Source organism: Gossypium arboreum, chromosome 1 (assembly GCF_025698485.1).
Source record: "Gossypium arboreum isolate Shixiya-1 chromosome 1, ASM2569848v2, whole genome shotgun sequence".
NCBI classification, from domain to species: Eukaryota; Viridiplantae; Streptophyta; class Magnoliopsida; order Malvales; family Malvaceae; genus Gossypium; species Gossypium arboreum.
The window spans coordinates 13,527,756-13,545,761 of NC_069070.1; the positions used below are offsets into that span (position 1 = coordinate 13,527,756).

The following is an 18,006-nucleotide window of genomic DNA, read 5'->3' on the forward strand; positions in this document are numbered from 1 at the left end:
TTAGCACATTACCTCTGCTCTGATTTGTTCAGTTGCTATAGTAGTCTGGGAGTGATTATGCTCTGGCCATGTTGCTTTGGCTTTTAATTATATCCTCCAATGGCAGTACTGGAAAACTTTTCCTTTATTTCCAAACATATTGCTCTTTGTCTCTCTCCTTCCAATAAAGCATCCAAAAACGTTGACCTACCACGGATCTGCTGCTTTTTCTTGACCCTTTCAAAATCCATTCCATTCAATTCAATTCCTCCCAATTCTTTGTAAGTTTTTTAATCGTTACATTCGATTTTTTTCTGAGAGATCTTCACAAAGTTTCAAGCTTCTTAAGCATTTCTTTGATCTAGAATGGATAGTAATTATTCAGCTATACCCAAAGGCTCATTTGTAGAATTACAAATGCATAATGAACACCACGACTTTAGATCCTAACAAAAATCGCTCCTCTCTGATGATGGGAACCGGGTAAATCATCCCAAGGTTATTGATGATTTTGATGATATTAATGATGATGATGATGTTGATACTGATGTTGATGTTGATCTCGATGATTATACCCTTGTTTTAAGTAAACCCAATACCGGGTCCGGTGTTTCTGGTGCTGTTTTTAACTGAATCACCACAATTATTGGTGCTGGAATCATGGCTTCACCGCTACTATGAAGGTTACGGGGCTTGTTTTAGGGATTCTCGATCGCTGGTTAGGACTGGTTCGGTTCGTAATGTCCGGGTGATGTTATGTCCGGTTCGGTTCGTCATATTGGGGTTCTCGATCGCTGGTTAGGACTGGTTTTGGGATCATAGGAAGTTATTGGTTTTGGTTGTTATGGTTGTTTTCTTGCTCCACTTTGCGTGTTAGATAGGATTGATTCATTGAGCATGACTTGGTACGCTTGGTAGCTCTCATTGTTGTTTTCGTTGTGGTTTGCTTTGTTGTTGCATTCATTAAGCTTATTGAAGGGAAGATAGAGGCTCCAAGGAGGAGCCCAGATTTTGGATCGAAAATGGCAATTTTGGATTTACTAGTAGTTATCCCTATTATGACTAATGCATATGTTTTCCATTTCAATGTTCAACCTATATACAATGAGCTCGAAGGTGATGTTTTGACCAATTTTGATAGGGATCTGGGAATTCATTTTAGCACTGCTTTGAATTATATTTGCTCTTCATTTGGTTCTGGTTTTCCCTGTTATTCACTTTTCCCTATGGCAAACTGTGGATAACTTGGTGTTTGAGGGATCAGCTCCTCTCACGGAGAGTAAAAAAAGGTCTTTGGCATTAACAGTAATATTGTTAGTGCTTATATATATTGGATCTACTATGATCCCAAATATATGGATAGCTAACAACTTTTTCCTTAGGTTTTACGTTCCCTGCTCTAATTGCATTGAGGATAAGTTAGCAAGAAGAGAGCATGAGCTTGAGCAGAGTAGAGGAATTTTTGTCGTGGTTAATGTTAATCTTGGTTGTGATAGTTAGCATTCTTTGGGACAATCGGGAATATTTATACCAAATTGCAATGATAATATGTATACAATGTAACTTCTTGTCTTTTAATGGTATTGAGCTTGGTCCTATTTCTCCTGTTAATGGTATACTGTTTCTCCCGTTAATGTTATACCAAATTGCGTGCTATTTTTTTAATCATTTTATTTGTTTATTCCCACTGTTATTATGCAATATAATTAATATTATACCAATCATTAAATGTTGTTTATTTTAGAACTCATTTGATTGTTTTGTTGACCGAAATGCACTTACATTCTTCAAATGCAATGAGTAGGAAGTCTCTCGACATTATTAGAGATCAATCCCAAGCATCTCTAAATAAACCCTCAAGAAAACATTTCCAATTTAATCAAGGTAAACATTGTCTTCCCTAACATTTATGTTTCTTTCAACATGTTTTTCCTTTTATGTTTTCAATGTTTAATTAACATTTAATTACATTCCTAAATTTTAATGTTTTTCCTAACATTTAATTAACATTTTAATTACATTCCTAAATTTTAAGCTTCTTTCATCCACTCTTTTTGTGTTTTGTCTCGATTTGGCTTCCTTCGTTAAGTTTCTGTAGAAGCTTACTTATCTTTTATTTTCAAGAAATGATTTAGGTAATGGAAGATGTATGCTTGTGTGTTTGTGTCTCTATATATGTATGTATTTGGTACTAGATGAAAGCTTTATTCCAGTTTTGAAATATAGACCAAGTTTTGCATACATTGATCAATTTCTGGCTCTTTTCCTTTGAATACATGGTTCTCTTGATACTAAATACTCAGGTACTTTCTGTATATTCTGTGATTCTTATTAGATAAGTTATATATCAAAAGTTATGTTAGTTTCCATCAAGGCCTCTGTAAACATAAAGTTGGTATTCTGGTTAGGAGAAGTTAATGTTTATGAGTTTTGTGGAGTATGATTCTGCACATGCAAAGTTGGTTTGTTTCAAGCTGTGCATTTTCATGTTTACATAATAATGGTGATTCCATTTTGGTTTTTTAGATGTTCTTTTGGTCTGTTTTCATGTTTCTATCCAACTTATGTGTTTACTGTGGACTTAGATTGATTTAAGAGTTTAATGATGTATTGTTGCTCACGTTTTATATAATAAAATTGTTATATTTTGTTTGAAAACGCTTTTCAATTTCTAATTATAAAATGAGATGTCGATTGAAGGTAATAAATGCTATGGTGAAGGAAGAAAATGGCACTGATAATGGTATTTAGAATGGCAAGTTTATATTGGATATAGTAAATTGCAGCAAGACTCAATATATTATGATGTTTTTCATGGTCATTGGCAAATTCAGTTGATTGGGGTTGAAGCAATTCATTTTAATATTTAATATTTAATATTTTTAAATGTCTTTAAAAGTTATAACTAATTTTATCAAAATAGTATTAATTATTATTTGAAGTATGAATAAATATGAATAAGAACACGTGATAATCGGTGTCTTCTTGATAGTTCTGTCATCACATCCTTAAGTTTCCTTTGTCCCATTGATGATAAGTGTGCTTTCTATACTGGTGCGCTTTTGCGATTTTCTTTGAGGTGTACAACTTCATTTATCGCTTCCTATTCCTCCTGCAAGTATTGGTTCAATGAAGTCGCCATTTAATCTTCAATTAAAATTTGGTACTGATATAGATAAAGTTTTTATATTTGCTTAAACTGAAATATATTTGGTGCTACTCTTATAATCTTACATCTGTTCTAGGTACTATCGAGCACCGAAATAATATTTGGTGCAACTAAATACACCACGACCATTGACATTTGTTCTAGGTACGTCTGGCCGTTTAGTTGCTAAATTTTTTCCTTATTTCAATGCATTTTCACTTTAAATTACTTAACAAATATTACTTTTTGGACTCCACCTCATTTCTTTGGTGAGAGTGGAGTAGACCAGTGCACGTTTTATTAAGGTGCGTTTTAAATATTTTAAAGATTCAAAGTATATAGGTTGAAACCTGACCTTATAGTATTAATTATTTGAAGTATGAATAAGTATGAATTAATTTTATTACCATATATGTAGCTTGCTTGTCCATTATAATTACAACAATAGCTGACCTTCTCTCCAACCTTATTTTAAATATTTTAAAGATTCAAAGTATATAGGCTGGAAACCTGACGGGTTGCCTTATATCGAGCTGCAAGATATAATGGATCCTCCCTAGGTGTAACAACGCCACGTATGATGAATCTTAAAAAATTCAAAAAGAATTGAAAAAAGTTCTATCGCTATTGAATATTTATATAACCTTAATTTATTTCCAATTTACTTATAAAAATTAAACTACGATTCTTTCTTGATATTATTATATTCAAATTACTATTTTGTTATATTAAACATGTTTGATTTTAATATTTAATATTTTAAATGTCTTTAAAAGTTATAACTAATTTTTATCAAAATAGTATTAATTATTATTTGAAGTATGAATAAGTATGAATAAGTTTTTATATTTTGGTTCAACTTAAGTATTATTTGATTCAACTTAAGTATGAATTAATTTTATTACCATATATGTAGCTTGCTTGTCCATTCCTTATTTTAAATATTTTAAAGAGTCAAAGTATATAGGTTTGGAAACCCGACGGGTTGCCTTATATAGAGTGCAAGATATAATGGATCCTCCCTAGGTGTAACAACGCCACGTATGATGAATCTTAAAAATTCAAAAAGAATTGAAAAAGTTCTATTGCTATTGAATATTTATATAACCTTAATTTATTTCCAATTTACTTATAAAAATTAAACTACGATTCTTTCTTGATATTATTATATTCAAATTACTATTTTGTTATATTAAACATGTTTGATTTTAATATTTAATATTTTTAAATGTCTTTAAAAGTTATAACTAATTTTATTAAAATAATATTAATATTGATCATTACTTAAATAAATTACATAACTCACATAACGTACATAACAACTTACATAACTTAACTAATACATGTAGTTTAATCTAATAATTTCCTTAAAAGCATATTGTTTAAAAGTTCAAATTTCATAACTTACATAATCTACATAACTTACATAAAACATAAATATATATCATATCAAGACTTACATAATAAACAACTTACCCGTGAAACTTATTGCCAACTTTAGACTTCAACAACTACGAAATGGATAGGACTTGGATGAATTTCTCAAGGGCAAGCAACGAGTATCAAAATGGAGTGAAATCTTTTTTAGATTTTGCATTTCACAATTCAAGCCAAGAGAATATGATTCTTTGCCCGTGTAAGAAGTGTGGCAATATCTATTGGCATTATCGTGAAGTTGTCTACAAACATCTAATTGTTGATGGCTTCATTCGGGGGTATAAAAAATGGATTTTCCATGGAGAGTGTACACCTAGTGGAGCCTCTTCGACGATTAATCCAGGTTATCCTTATAGTGGTTACCGTCAGCATGTTAGAGAAGATGACATGGAAGGTATGATGCGGGATGCATTTAATATGCGGAGTGAAAGTTTCCAATCATTTCCACCAAACTATGTTGCATCTGATGATTATAATATCAGTGGGAATGCTTTTATGGAAACGAGAAGAAGTGTACCGGATGAACAACCGAATGAAGAAGCGGCAAAGTTCTACACGTTACTTGGTGAAATGAATGAAGAACTTTATGAGGGATCAAAATTTTCGAAAATGTCATTCTATATTCGCTTTTTCCACTTAAAATGTTTGGGAGGGTGGACCGAAAACTCTTTGGCAATGCTGTTAGAGCTTTTGAGAGAAATGTTCCCATTTGCAAAAATCCCTCAATCATGTAAAGACATGAAGAAAGTGATAAAAGATTTGGGCCTTGGGTACAACAAAATTCATAGTTGCCCAAATGATTGCATGTTGTATTGGGGTGATCAGAGAAATCAACAGTCATGTCATGTTTGCGGTAAATCTCGTTGGATGAATAGAGATGCAGAAGATGTTAATGAGGATGAATATGAGCCACAGTCAAGAAGGAAGCCGAACAAGATTTTGCGATATTTCCCGCTAATCCCAAGGCTTCAAAGGCTATTCATGTCGTCAAAGACAGCTGAGTTTATGACGTGGCATCATGATCAACGAATGGATGATGGATTATTAAGGCATCCTGCAGATTCTTTTGCATGGAAATCATTTGACAATAAATTTCCAAGCTTTGCAAGTGATCCTCGGAGTGTAAGGCTCGGGTTAGCATCTGACGGATTTAATCCTTTTAAAATCATGAGCACCTCGTACAGTACTTGGCCTGTGGTCCTTGTTCCTTATAATTTGCCTCCATGGCTCTGCATGAAGCAATCTTCTTTGATATTATCTATGATTATCCCGGAGAAAGGCCCTAAATGATATTGACATATATCTGCAGCCACTTATTGAAGAGTTAAAACAATTATGGGCGGGTGTTGAGACGTATGATGTATTGAGAAAGGAGAACTTTTACCTACGTGCTACTTTGATGTGGACAATTAATGATTTCCCGGCATATGCGAATTTATCGGGTTAGAGTACCAAAGGACGTTATGCTTGTCCTTGTTGTGCTGCTGAAACGTGTTCACAATGGTTATATAATGGGAAGAAGTTCTGCTATATGGGGCATCGTCGGTGGTTAGATGAAAATCATAGATATAGATTTCAGAAGGCTTTATTTGACGGTACTAAAGAGTTGAAAAAAGCTCCTGAGCAAACCATTGGATCTTAAATCTTATTCATGTTAAAAGATATGGATTTCAGTTACGGGAAGCTGAATCAACCATCTAACAGGCGAACAAATAGACGATCGAGGGATGAATCTGATGTTGAATCTGACGAGGAGGATGACCCTAATGAGGCGGACCTGTGGAAGAAAAGAGGTATTTTTTTTTAGTTGCCTTATTGGGAGTATCACATATTACGCCACAATCTTGATGTGATGCATATTAAGAAGAATGTCTGCGAGAACATCATCTGGAAAATTTTGAATGTCGATGGTAAATCAAAAGATAATCTTCAAAGTCGACTTGATTTAGTTCACATGGGAATTAGACGTGATCTTCATCCCCAAGTACTTCCTAATGGAAAATATTGGTTGCCGCCTACAATTTTTGCAATGTCAAAGGAAGAGAAAGAAATGTTCTGCGGTGTTGAAGGATATAAAGGTTAGGATGCGTATTCATCAAATATATCTCGATGTGTAAGTCTTAAAGATCGAAGACTATATTCATTAAAATCACATGACTATCACATCCTCGATACAAGATCTACTTCCGATTGCTTTACGGTCTTTGTATGTCAAAGAAGGTAACGTCTGTATAATTGAGTGTCCAATATAATGAAAGCAATTTGTGGCAAAGTTCGAATGTTGAAGAACTTGAAAAGTACAAGATCGAGCCGCTTTGACATTATGCAATTTGGAGAAGATCTTTCCACCTTCCTTCTTCACTATTATGGTGCACCTTGTCATTCATCTCCTCGTGAAGCAATAATTGGTGGGCCAGTTTTTTATCGTTGGATGTATCCAATTGAAAGGTGCTAATTTATTTCAAAGGCATTCACCTTTATACCTATAGTTACCAGTTTTGATAATATTGTATATGGTGTTTAGGTTCCTAAGCAAATTGAAGTCTTATTGCCGTAACAAGCGTTATCCGAAGGATCAATTCTTTGAAGGCTACTTAAGCGAGGAGTGTATGACATTCTGTTCTAGATATTTAGATGTTGAAACAAGATTGAATAGACCAAGTAGAAATGCCGGACTCAATGATCCTAACTTGGACAAAACTTATTTATTTCAAAGTTATGGAGAACCAATTGGCAAAGTTGAAATTGTAGAATTAGATGACCGATCTTGGATACAAGCACATAGATATGTTCTTTTCCACCACGATGCACTTGAACAATTACGCAAGTAAGTTCTAGAATATGATAAATATTCTTCTTTTTTTGATTTGTTTATTTTTTAACGAATTAAACATGTGTTTAACATAGTGAGTACAAACAAATCTTAAGATCTCATCCACGCTCACGAAGATTACAACATCGCGAGATTAATAGGTTATTCGCAGAATCTTTTCATGAATGGTTAAGCCAAACGGTATGCAACTCAACATTTTGTTGACAAATAATAATGTTTTCTCATAACATTTATAATTACTCAATTTACTTTCGATTCAATAGGTTTGGAGTGGGAATATCGTTAATGATGAAGTTAAATGGCTTTCCAAGGTCCGAATCGAGTAGTAAAAAGATATAGTAGCTTCATCATGAATGGATTCAGATTTCATACCAAATATCGCGAGAGATTGAGGAGAACTCAAAATTGTGGAGTAGTTGTTAATTCTTTAATTACAAGTTACGCTAGTGCTAGGGACAGTAATCCTGTCGAGGGAAATGTGGAGTATTATGGACTTCTAACCGAAATTATTGAGTTGGATTATTATGGAAAATGGAAAGTTGTCTTATTTCGATGTGATTGGTGATGCTAATCTTGCTCATGAATTAAAAATGATCAGTTTGGTTTTACAATGGTGAATTTCTCTCGATTAATTCACACTTGGAGAACATTTGATAGACGAGCCGTATGTATTTTCTTCTCAAGTTAAACAAGTTTTTTACTCGAAAGATCCAATTGATGAGGGTTGGTACGTTGTACTCCGAAACACCCCTAGAGACTTGTTTGACATGGGGAATGGAAGTAGAGATGACATCGGTGAAAGATCAGAAACTTTGCCTTTTCCAGAACAAGACTTAGATGAAAATATCCCTAGTACTAGTACACAATTTCAATGGGTTCGTCAGGATGTAGACGAAGATATTTACGATTTATGATGTAGTAAGATTTTATGATTTTTTATTTATATGTAATGTTACAATATTAACATTGGTCATGTTATATAATTTAACTATTTTATATTTACTATTGTTGTTATTTCTTACTAAAATTTTATCTATTTTATCTGCATTGCGGGAAAAATGCCTAGAAGAAGATTAAGAGATCTTAGCATTGTACGAATACTACAAATTCGGAAGAAGTAAGTCTTGAACAATGAGCAGTTGTTGGATCTTCAAGCGTCTTTAGACACTTGACGAGTCTGTGGAAATTCAAAGTAATGTTAAGTTTATTTTACAAATTGTATTAAATTTTATTACTGATTTATTTTTAAATTTCAATATAGTAATAATTTATTATTTTTCAACTGAAAATGGTGGGACGCGCAGAGGTCGAGGACGTACACTCCTGATAGATTTATATAACTTAAATTACATCGGCGTGTCAAAGTAACTAGAAATGACCATGGTCACTGTTGGACAAGAAGCTCGACTTTTAGCGGGCTATTTGGGCATTATAGCACGAAATGCCAATATGTTGCCCATCAACTACTGAATCATGGCATAACATGCCCGATAGCAATAAAAATCAAGCTCTCTAATATTAAGGTAACAAAACGTTAATGTAATTATAATACTTTTGTTTAAGTTTCATTTATATTTACTTCCTAAACTTGTGTTTTTAGGATAGGTTTGCTTTAGAGGTCTCGATGCCTATATCAAGAAGGCATTGGGTAAAAAATGGAGAGACAATAAAAGCATTTTGAAAAAAGAATATTTTAAAAAACCCATAAGCCTCGAAGAAAAATTGCAAAATGTCCCACCGGGAATGCTGAGGTACCAATGGGAAGATACGGTTCGATTTTGGAATTCAAAGAAAGAAGAGGTATTATGTACTTGCAAACTCTTATAAATTTTTCAGTTTATAGTATTTACTATATACGTAATAATAATTTCATTATGTAGGACCGTGGCGAGTTGGAACAAGCAAAGAGCAAAAACAAAACTTACGCTTTACCAGAGGTCGAAAAGTTTTACTTGTGTAGTTCAGGCCGAGGTACTATGATTTATTAAATCTATCAAGTATTAATAACTTTTTACTATTAAATAATATTTTTACTACTATATTGTAGGAAGCTCGTCAGTAAAAAGTTGGACGCCTTCAACTTTTTACATTACGCATGAGAAAAAGATGGAACTCCGATGTCATCTGAGGCTGCAGAAATTATGGTATATTTACTTAATAAAAATTGATTCATTATAAATATTTATAATATTTAATTATAATGTTTTAATTCGTCATTTTTATTAGTGTAATTTAAATAATGTTATGTTGTATTCCTTTTTATTGTATATTTCGTTTCTAACTCTTTAACTGATTTATTAGGAGAAACTAAAAGATAAGAAGGTAGAGTATGAAGCGACTGCTTCGACTGATAGTTCTGTTAATTTTGAGGATGTTGATAACAGAATTATTAATGAAGTTTTGGGTCCTGAAAGGTATGGTCGGGTTAGATTTCAAGGATCCGGTGTTAACCCGACCCAATATTTTGGATCCACCTCGCACCAATACATGCCTTCCGGGAGTCAAAGTCAAGCTGAAGTTCAGAGGTTAAAAGATCAGATAGTTCAGATACAAGCTAGCACAGATGAGAAAATTTCTCAACTTAGAGCGGAGGCAGCATCGAGGGAGGCGGAGGCAGCAGCGAGGGAGGCAGAGCAGAACAGGAAATACAATGAACTCTAGCAATAGCTTCAGTCTATGATGACTATGTTCCACCAATTTCAAAATCCGCCATCATAGACATTTGTTTTCTTGTAACTTTTAACATTATTTTAAGAATATTTTGAATATTCATTTACAATTTATATAATATATTTTTCGTATAATTTTGTATTATTTAAATTTGCGTGTTTTGGTTGGGTTGGATTTCATGATATATTTGTTGTTTTTTATTGAATTTCTTGCAGAAGGGTTGGATATAGGTGTAATTTACATATTGCAAAACTGGGCAAATTAGCGGCGTTTTTTTTATAAAAGCGCCGCTAAAAGTACAGGTCTATAGCGGCGTTTTTTAAAAAAGGGCCGCTAAAAGTACAGGTCTATAGCGACGTTTTTTAAAAAAGCACCGCTAAAGGTCCTGGTCTTTAGCGGCGTTTTTATAAGAGCGCCGCTAAAGGTCCTTGTCTTTAGCGGCGTTTTTTTCTAAAAAACGCCGCTAATTTTTGTGGCGCTGCATATAGCGACGTTTTTTGCGGTGCTTTAAAAGTCTGTTTTCCTGTAGTGTACGATAAACAGTTGTTTGCTAAAATTAGCAAATGTGAGTTCTGGCTCCGAGAAGCTAGATTTTTGGGACACGTTGTATCGGCTAACAGTATTAAGGTTTACCCGAGTAAAATATCGGCTATAGTGGACTAGAAGCCTCCGAGGAATGTTTCAAAAATAAGAAGTTTTATAGGTTTAGCCGGTTGTTATTGGAGATTTTTTAAAGGATTTTCGATAATTGTTATGCCATTGACGAAACTGCTTCAAAAAGATGTCAAGTTCAAATGGTTGGAAAAGTGTCAGGGAAACCTTTGAGCAGTTGAAAGCGTTGTTGACTGAAGCCCTTGGGTTGGTTCAGTTAGAGTCGGGTAAGAATTTTTGATTTATAGTGATGCTTCTTTGAATGGTTTGGGTTGTGTTTTGATGGAAGAAGGCAAAGTGGTAGCTTACACGTCCTAACATTTGAAACTGCACGAGAAAAATTACTTGACTCCTGATTTAGAGCTTGCATCTGGTGGCACCACCTATACGGAGAAAAATGTCATATCTTTATGGATCACAAAAGCCTGAGGTATTTGATGTCATAGAAAGATCTGAACTTGAGACAATGTAGATGGCTTTAATTGTTACAATATCACGATTTAATCGTCGACTATCATCCGAGAAAAGCTAATGTTGTTGCTGATGCTTTAAATAGAAAATCCTTGTTTGCTTTGTGAGCTTTGAACACATGATTGACATTGATTGATGATGGTTCTATTTTAGCTGAATTGAAAGCTAGACTAGTATTTCGACAATAGATTTGCAAAGCTCAAGAAGATGACTCCGAGTTGAATGCCAAACAGAAACAAATTAAGTCAGCACCTGATTTAGAATTCCAAGTTAGTTCAGATGGTAGTTTGTATTTCTACAACATAATTTGTGTTATGAGAAATTCAAATGTCATTCAAAGGATTTATAGGAAGCTCATAACAGTAGCTTATCGGTACACCTTGGTAGCAATAAAATGTACGGGTCATTTTGGAGCGGTTGACTAAATCTGTGCTTTTCATTCCAATACATATGGATTACTCACTTGAGAAATATGCAGAATTGTACGTTTCTAATATTGTTAGACTGCATGGTGTGCCGGTGCCTATTATCTCTTATAGGGATCCATGGTTTCCTTCTCGATACTGGAGTAAATTACATGAAGCTTTGGGTACTCGACAGCATTTCAATACAGTGTTTCATCCACAGATCAATGGTTAGCCTGAGTGAGTGATTCAGGCACTCGAGGATATGCTTCAATGTTGTATTTTAGAGTTCAAAAGTAGCTAGGAGAAATTTCTACTGTTGGTTGAATTTGCTTACAATAACAGTTATCAGACAAGCATTAAAATGGCACCATAAGAAGCTTTATATGGTCAAAGTGTTGAACTTCGTTATACTGGACTAAGTTGAGCGAGAAAAAGATATTTGGTGTTGACTTGATTCGAGAAACTGAAGAAAGGTCAAAATAATGCATGAAATTTTGAAAGCTGCTTCTGATCGTAAGAAATCTTATGCGGATTTGAAAAGAAAAGATATTGAATTTCAAGTTGGCAGCAGAGTATTTTTGAAAGTATCACCTTGGAGAAAAGTTCTGCATTTTGGTTGAAAAAGGAAGCTTAGTCCGCGGTTTATCGAGCCGTATGAGATCATCAAAAGAATTGGATCAGTGGCTTATCGTTTTCTTTACTATCAGAGTTAGATAAATTTCATAATGTGTTTCATGTATCGATGTTACAGCGATATCGATCTGACCCTCCTCATGTGATTTCACTTGTAGATGTTGAGATTCAGCCAGATATGTCATACAGTGAAGAACCGATCAAAAGTTTAGCTCGAGAAGTTAAAGAGTTAGTAAATAAACAAATAAGTCTAGTTAAAGTTCTCTGGCAATGTCATGGAATTGAAGAAGTTACCTGGGAACTGGAATAAGCTATGAAAGTCCAATACCTGAATCTATTTTTTGGTAAGATTTTCGAGGACGAAAATTCTTTTATGGGGGGAGAACTGTAACAACCCATTTTTAGTGGTGTTGAAAACAGTGGTTTCAGGACCAAAATTTTGATGAGTAATTTATTATTTTAATATTTATTTAATTTCTACAGGATTATATTAAGTTCATATCAAAATTTCTATAAGAAATTTTGATGTTTAAATGGTTAATTAGGTGAAAATGACTAAATCGTAAAAAGTATAAAAGTTGAGTTCTATTAGTTAAAGGGGCCCAATGGCTATGAAATCTTAAAATAAGGGACTTGAATGTGAAATATATCATTTAAGGACATAGTGGATGTGCATGGTTAAGGTTTCATTTAAATTTTGATAGATTTTAAAGGTTAAAATGGTAATTGAATAATTAAAACCTAAATCAAATAAAACAAAACTTGCTTCATCTTCTTCATTTGGTCTCCCCCACCGAAAATCACCATTAGAGAAGAAGGTTAGGTTCGGCCAAGCTCTTTTTGGTGCATATCAAGATAAACCATATTCAGACTTAAATCGAGGAAAAGCCAAAGCTTTGGATTAGCTTGACATTACTTCTATGACTTTAGTTATTGAGGTAAGTTCGTATGAATTGTAATCATTTTAATGTTATCTAAATTGAATGTTCACTAAGTTTTTTTAACGTAAATGAATCAATATATGAATATATTCATGCTATGATAAATTGACAAATATCGAGTCCCGGTTGAACCTTTAGAATTCTTAGGATACAAATGACATGTCATTAGGGATTTCATGTTTCGAGTGCTTGTCTTGAATGTCCTACCGATGACTGAGGTCCTGCATTTGTTGTAGATTCTTCATAACTCGTGTGAGCAACATCGTGTAGCTTCCATTTTGACTTACAACTTGTGTGAGTAGACCCATTTCCTAGCTCTTGTGAGCATTGATGTAAAGGAAAGGTTACGGTTATATATAAAAGCACACTATGTGTGAGCTTTCCCGAGTATCCGATGTAATTCTAGATGGTCCAACAAGTAAGAAAAGGAAACTAAATGGTAAGTATGCAAATGGATTGAATCATGATATTTTAAAAAGATTTGTTACACACTAGGCTTGGCGACACGGCCGTGTGTCATTTGAGACTTACTTAGTGTTTCAAGTTAGTGAGTTACACGACCTAGCACACAGGTGAGTGTGGCAACTCAGAAAGTTACACGGCCTAGTACGCGGCTCGGTACACGGGCATGTGGGCAACCCAGTAAGTTAACACGGGTGAGGACACGGGCTAGGACACAGCCGTGTGTCCCTTGTTCGACTGTTACACGGCCTGGGGTGATGTCACACGACCGTGTGACCCCTATTTTCCAAATTTTGGAACTTTTTCCTAAAAGTTTTGTTTTGTTTCAAATTAGTCTCGAATTGTTTCAAAGCTATATTTAGGGCCTCAAGGACTTGATTGAACGACAAAATGCATGAGATTGAATAGATTATAATATGTTTAATTTATTTAACTGTTAAGATGTCAAATGTTTTTTATTGTACGGTAATGCTTCGTAACCTTAATCCGACGACAAAGATGAGTTAGGGGTGTTACAACATACATCACTATATATTAAGCCCAATAAATCACTAGCTCATTCACTTTTACTATTAAAATTAGTTTTAATCATTTTACCCAACAAGTAAGACTCATATATATTTAATTGTTTGAAAACAAAAGAATCCAAAATCTTATCTTTATAGAGCTTTGATATGCACTTCTTACTTTTATGGCTCAAACGACAATGCCAAATATAAGTTTGATTAGAGTCATTTATTTTTTATCTTCTAGTATTTATTTTATAAATGGGTCTATCTTGATCTAAAATGTAGAGGCGATATACTAATTGTGTCGAACCATGGAAAACATTATTGAGATAAAATGAACAACAATTATTCTTAATAAATATCTCAAAACCAATTTTGTCTAAACAAGAAATTGAAATAATAAAATAACAATCCTCCAAAATTAAATCAAGTCCACTATGCAATGATAAACTATGTGTTCCTACAGCTAATGCAACAACTCTTGCTCCATTCTTGATAACTCTTGAAAATAGGTATAATTCATACTTTTAGACTTAATTAATTGTTTGTACTTAAGTAAAATTAGCTTCATTTTAAGTAATTTCTTCTATTCTAAATTGATATTTTGGGATATTGATGGTATGAAAACAACTTGAATTTGTGTAGCCCAGCCATGAGCTACCTTAATACGACTAGGGTTTGCTTTGGATGATGTTTTAACTTTGATTAATGTTTATGGATTAATATGGTTCATATTACTACTTTACCCAATGGTTGTTATTGTTAAAACTCTTAAGGTAGCTTGACACCGATAAGATTAGGTTAACTGGACCGAAGTTGGGTAATATAAATAAGGGTTGAGTGAAATACTCGTGTAAACTCTAGACATAGAGCCTTATCTTATACGATTCAGAAGGTTAAGTTTTAGTAGTAGTTGCTAATTCCGAGCCTATAGACATATAGTGCCTTAGGGGTGAGTAACCCTAGGTCTTGCTTTAGACAGAGGTAAACCACATTAGTACGCAATCAACCAGAAAGTTCACCATAGTTTTGCCACAGCATTGTTCACGAGTTAGAATAGATCCCTTAGTAATCCCAGCCTTCACGACTAATATTCCAACCTTGCTAAAGTCCTTAGTACTCTTGTTTGATTTGTTACAATGGTAATCTCTACTAGTATACTTCATTACTCGCACTTCTAATGTGTTAATCCCATTTTAATTTCACTAAACATCATTCGATACATTTATCTTTTATGTTCAATTGTGATAACTCGGACAAAGAGCACTCATCCAATCCTCATGGGAATAATACTCACTCATCACTTTATTACTTGATTCAACGTGTACACTTGCACAATTTGCACATTATATTCACACGCGATAATTCACAACTCACAGGTCCACATCTCTTTTAGCCAGATTCCTACTCCTTTGCAATCCCTATATAGAGGTACAAATATGATAACCACATCTGGTATCTAATACCCAATAAGTAGATGTTGATAAATTAATATCAATAACATAAATACATGAAGTGGATGCTCCATTTTCCTTTGCCTTCTTGACCTCTTCAAGATAGGCAAGATAGTTCCTCTTCTTGTGTCTATCTTTTCTTGTGCTGTCATTTAGTTTTCGGATAATCTTTCTAACATTTGGTCAATGAATGACAAAGGAAAGTGATCTTTTCTTGTGGTGTCATTTAGTTTCCTGTAGTCTATGCAAACTCTCCATCCTGTAACCGTTCTTGTTGGGATTAGCTCATTCTTCTCATTGGTCACAACCGTCATGCCTCCTTTCTTGGGGACAACCTGCACTAGACTTACCCAAGAACTGTCAGAAATAGGATAAATAATTCCAGTATCTAGAAGTTTAATTACCTCGGCTTTTACAACTTCCTTCATGTTGGGGTTCAGACGTCTTTGAGCTTGCACACATGGTTTGTATTAATCTTCCATTAAAATTTTGTGGGGGCAAAAAGGACTGAATCCTTTAATGTCAGAAATTTTCCCTGCTATGGCCTTCTTATGTTCTTTTAATACTTGGATTAATTCATCTTTCTCCTTTGGTTTCAAATTAGAAGCAGTAATAACTGGTAATGTAGAATTATTTCCAAGGAATGCATATTCTAAATGGTTTGGTAATTGTTTAAGTTCCAGTTTGCGAGGCTTCTCAATTAAGGGTTTTTGCTTAAGTTCATCGTTGATCTTAATACCCTCGTATTCTACTTGTCTTGAAGGATGGTTATTAGGTTCCTCACCTATCTCCTCGTTTTGAGCTGGACACGGTTCTGTCGTCTCCTCTTGTACAATTTCCTGAAAAGAGTCTTGAGTAATATGATCAATAGAGTCAATGAAATAACATGAATCATCTTGTTCCCTAGAGAATCTCATAGCATCATAAATTTTAAAGACCATTTCCTCGTCACCTACTCTAAGTACCAATTTACCGACACCCACGTCAATCACGGCTTTAGCAGTGGCTAGGAATAGGCGCCTTAAAATTAAGGGTACTTCCACATCTTCATCCATGTCAAGCACAACAAAATCAACAGGGAATATAAATTTATCTATTTTTAAGAGTACGTCTTCTATAATACCCCTGGGATATTTAACACATCTATCGACTAATTGAATACTCATCCTAGTGGGTTTAGGTTCCCCAAGACCAAGCTGTTTGAACATTTTAGGCGGCATCAAATTAATACTAGCGCCTAAATCAGCTACTGCTTTTTCAATATTCAGATTACCAATTAAGCAAGGGATAGTAAAACTTCCTGGATCTTTTAGTTTGGTTGGAAGCTTATTTTGGAGTATGGCGGAGCACTTCTCATTGAGTCCTACTGTAGATAAGTCCTCAAACTTCCTTTTATTTGTTAAAAGTTCCTTTAAAAATTTTGCGTATATAGGCATCTGCGATATAGCTTCAACAAAAGGTAATTTGATATGTAATTACTTAAAAAGTTCAAGAAACTTATCGAATTGTGCATCAATACGATCTCTTTTTAATTTTGCTGGATATGGAACCGGTGGTGAATATTCCTTCGGTACTGGTTTGTCACTATTTTTGAGTTTTTCTTCCCTCCTTTCGCTTTCCACGGCTTCTTTTGCTAACTTTTTTTCAGATTCCGCTAACACTTTCTCACTCCTTAGTGTAACTGCTTTGACATGCTCTTTGGATTTGGTATTACTAAATAAATTTTCTAGTGGCCTTTCCGAGATTAGTTTAGACAGCTGGCTTATCTGAGTTTCGAGTCCTTAGATCGATGCTTGTTAATTCTTAAGTGTTGTCTCGGTATTTTGAAAAGGGTTTCTGACACCGAGATGAATTTAGAAAGCATCTCTTCAAGGTTTAGTTTCTTCTCCTGTTGATAAGGTGGCTGTTGAAAACCCTGAGGATTTTGTGGCTTTTGATTTCCTTGACCACCCCAGGAGAAATTTGGGTGGTTCCTCCAACCTGCATTATAAGTATTACTATATGGGTTATTTTGAGATCTAAAGTTATTGTTACCCATATAGTTGACTTGTTCTTCTTCATTTGTAGGATTGGAGGATTGGTATTCTGTATGCACACCTCCTCCGCTTGAGTCACACCTCATTACTGGATATACCTACGTAGAACCAAGAAAACTATCAATCTTTTTATTGAGAAGTTCTACCTGATTAGAGAGCATGGTGATTGAATCGATGTTATAGACGCCGGCTGTTTTCGTTGGCTTTGTCCTCATAACTTGCCACTGATTGTTGTTCAGTGACATCTCCTCTATGAATTCATAGGCATCTTTCGGTGTTTTATTGTTGATGGTTCTGCCAGCAGCTGCATCAATCATTTGTCTTGTCGAGGGATTCACACCATTGTAGAACGTTTGAACTTGCAGCCAAAGCGGT

At 34.3% G+C, this 18,006-nt stretch overlaps 1 pseudogene; it reads left to right on the plus strand.

Moving 5' to 3' along the window:
* The first annotated feature begins 345 nt into the window (after nt 1-345).
* Nucleotides 346-1,523, plus strand: LOC128279416 (amino acid transporter AVT6E-like; annotated as a pseudogene).
* The last annotated feature ends 16,483 nt before the right edge of the window (nt 1,524-18,006 follow it).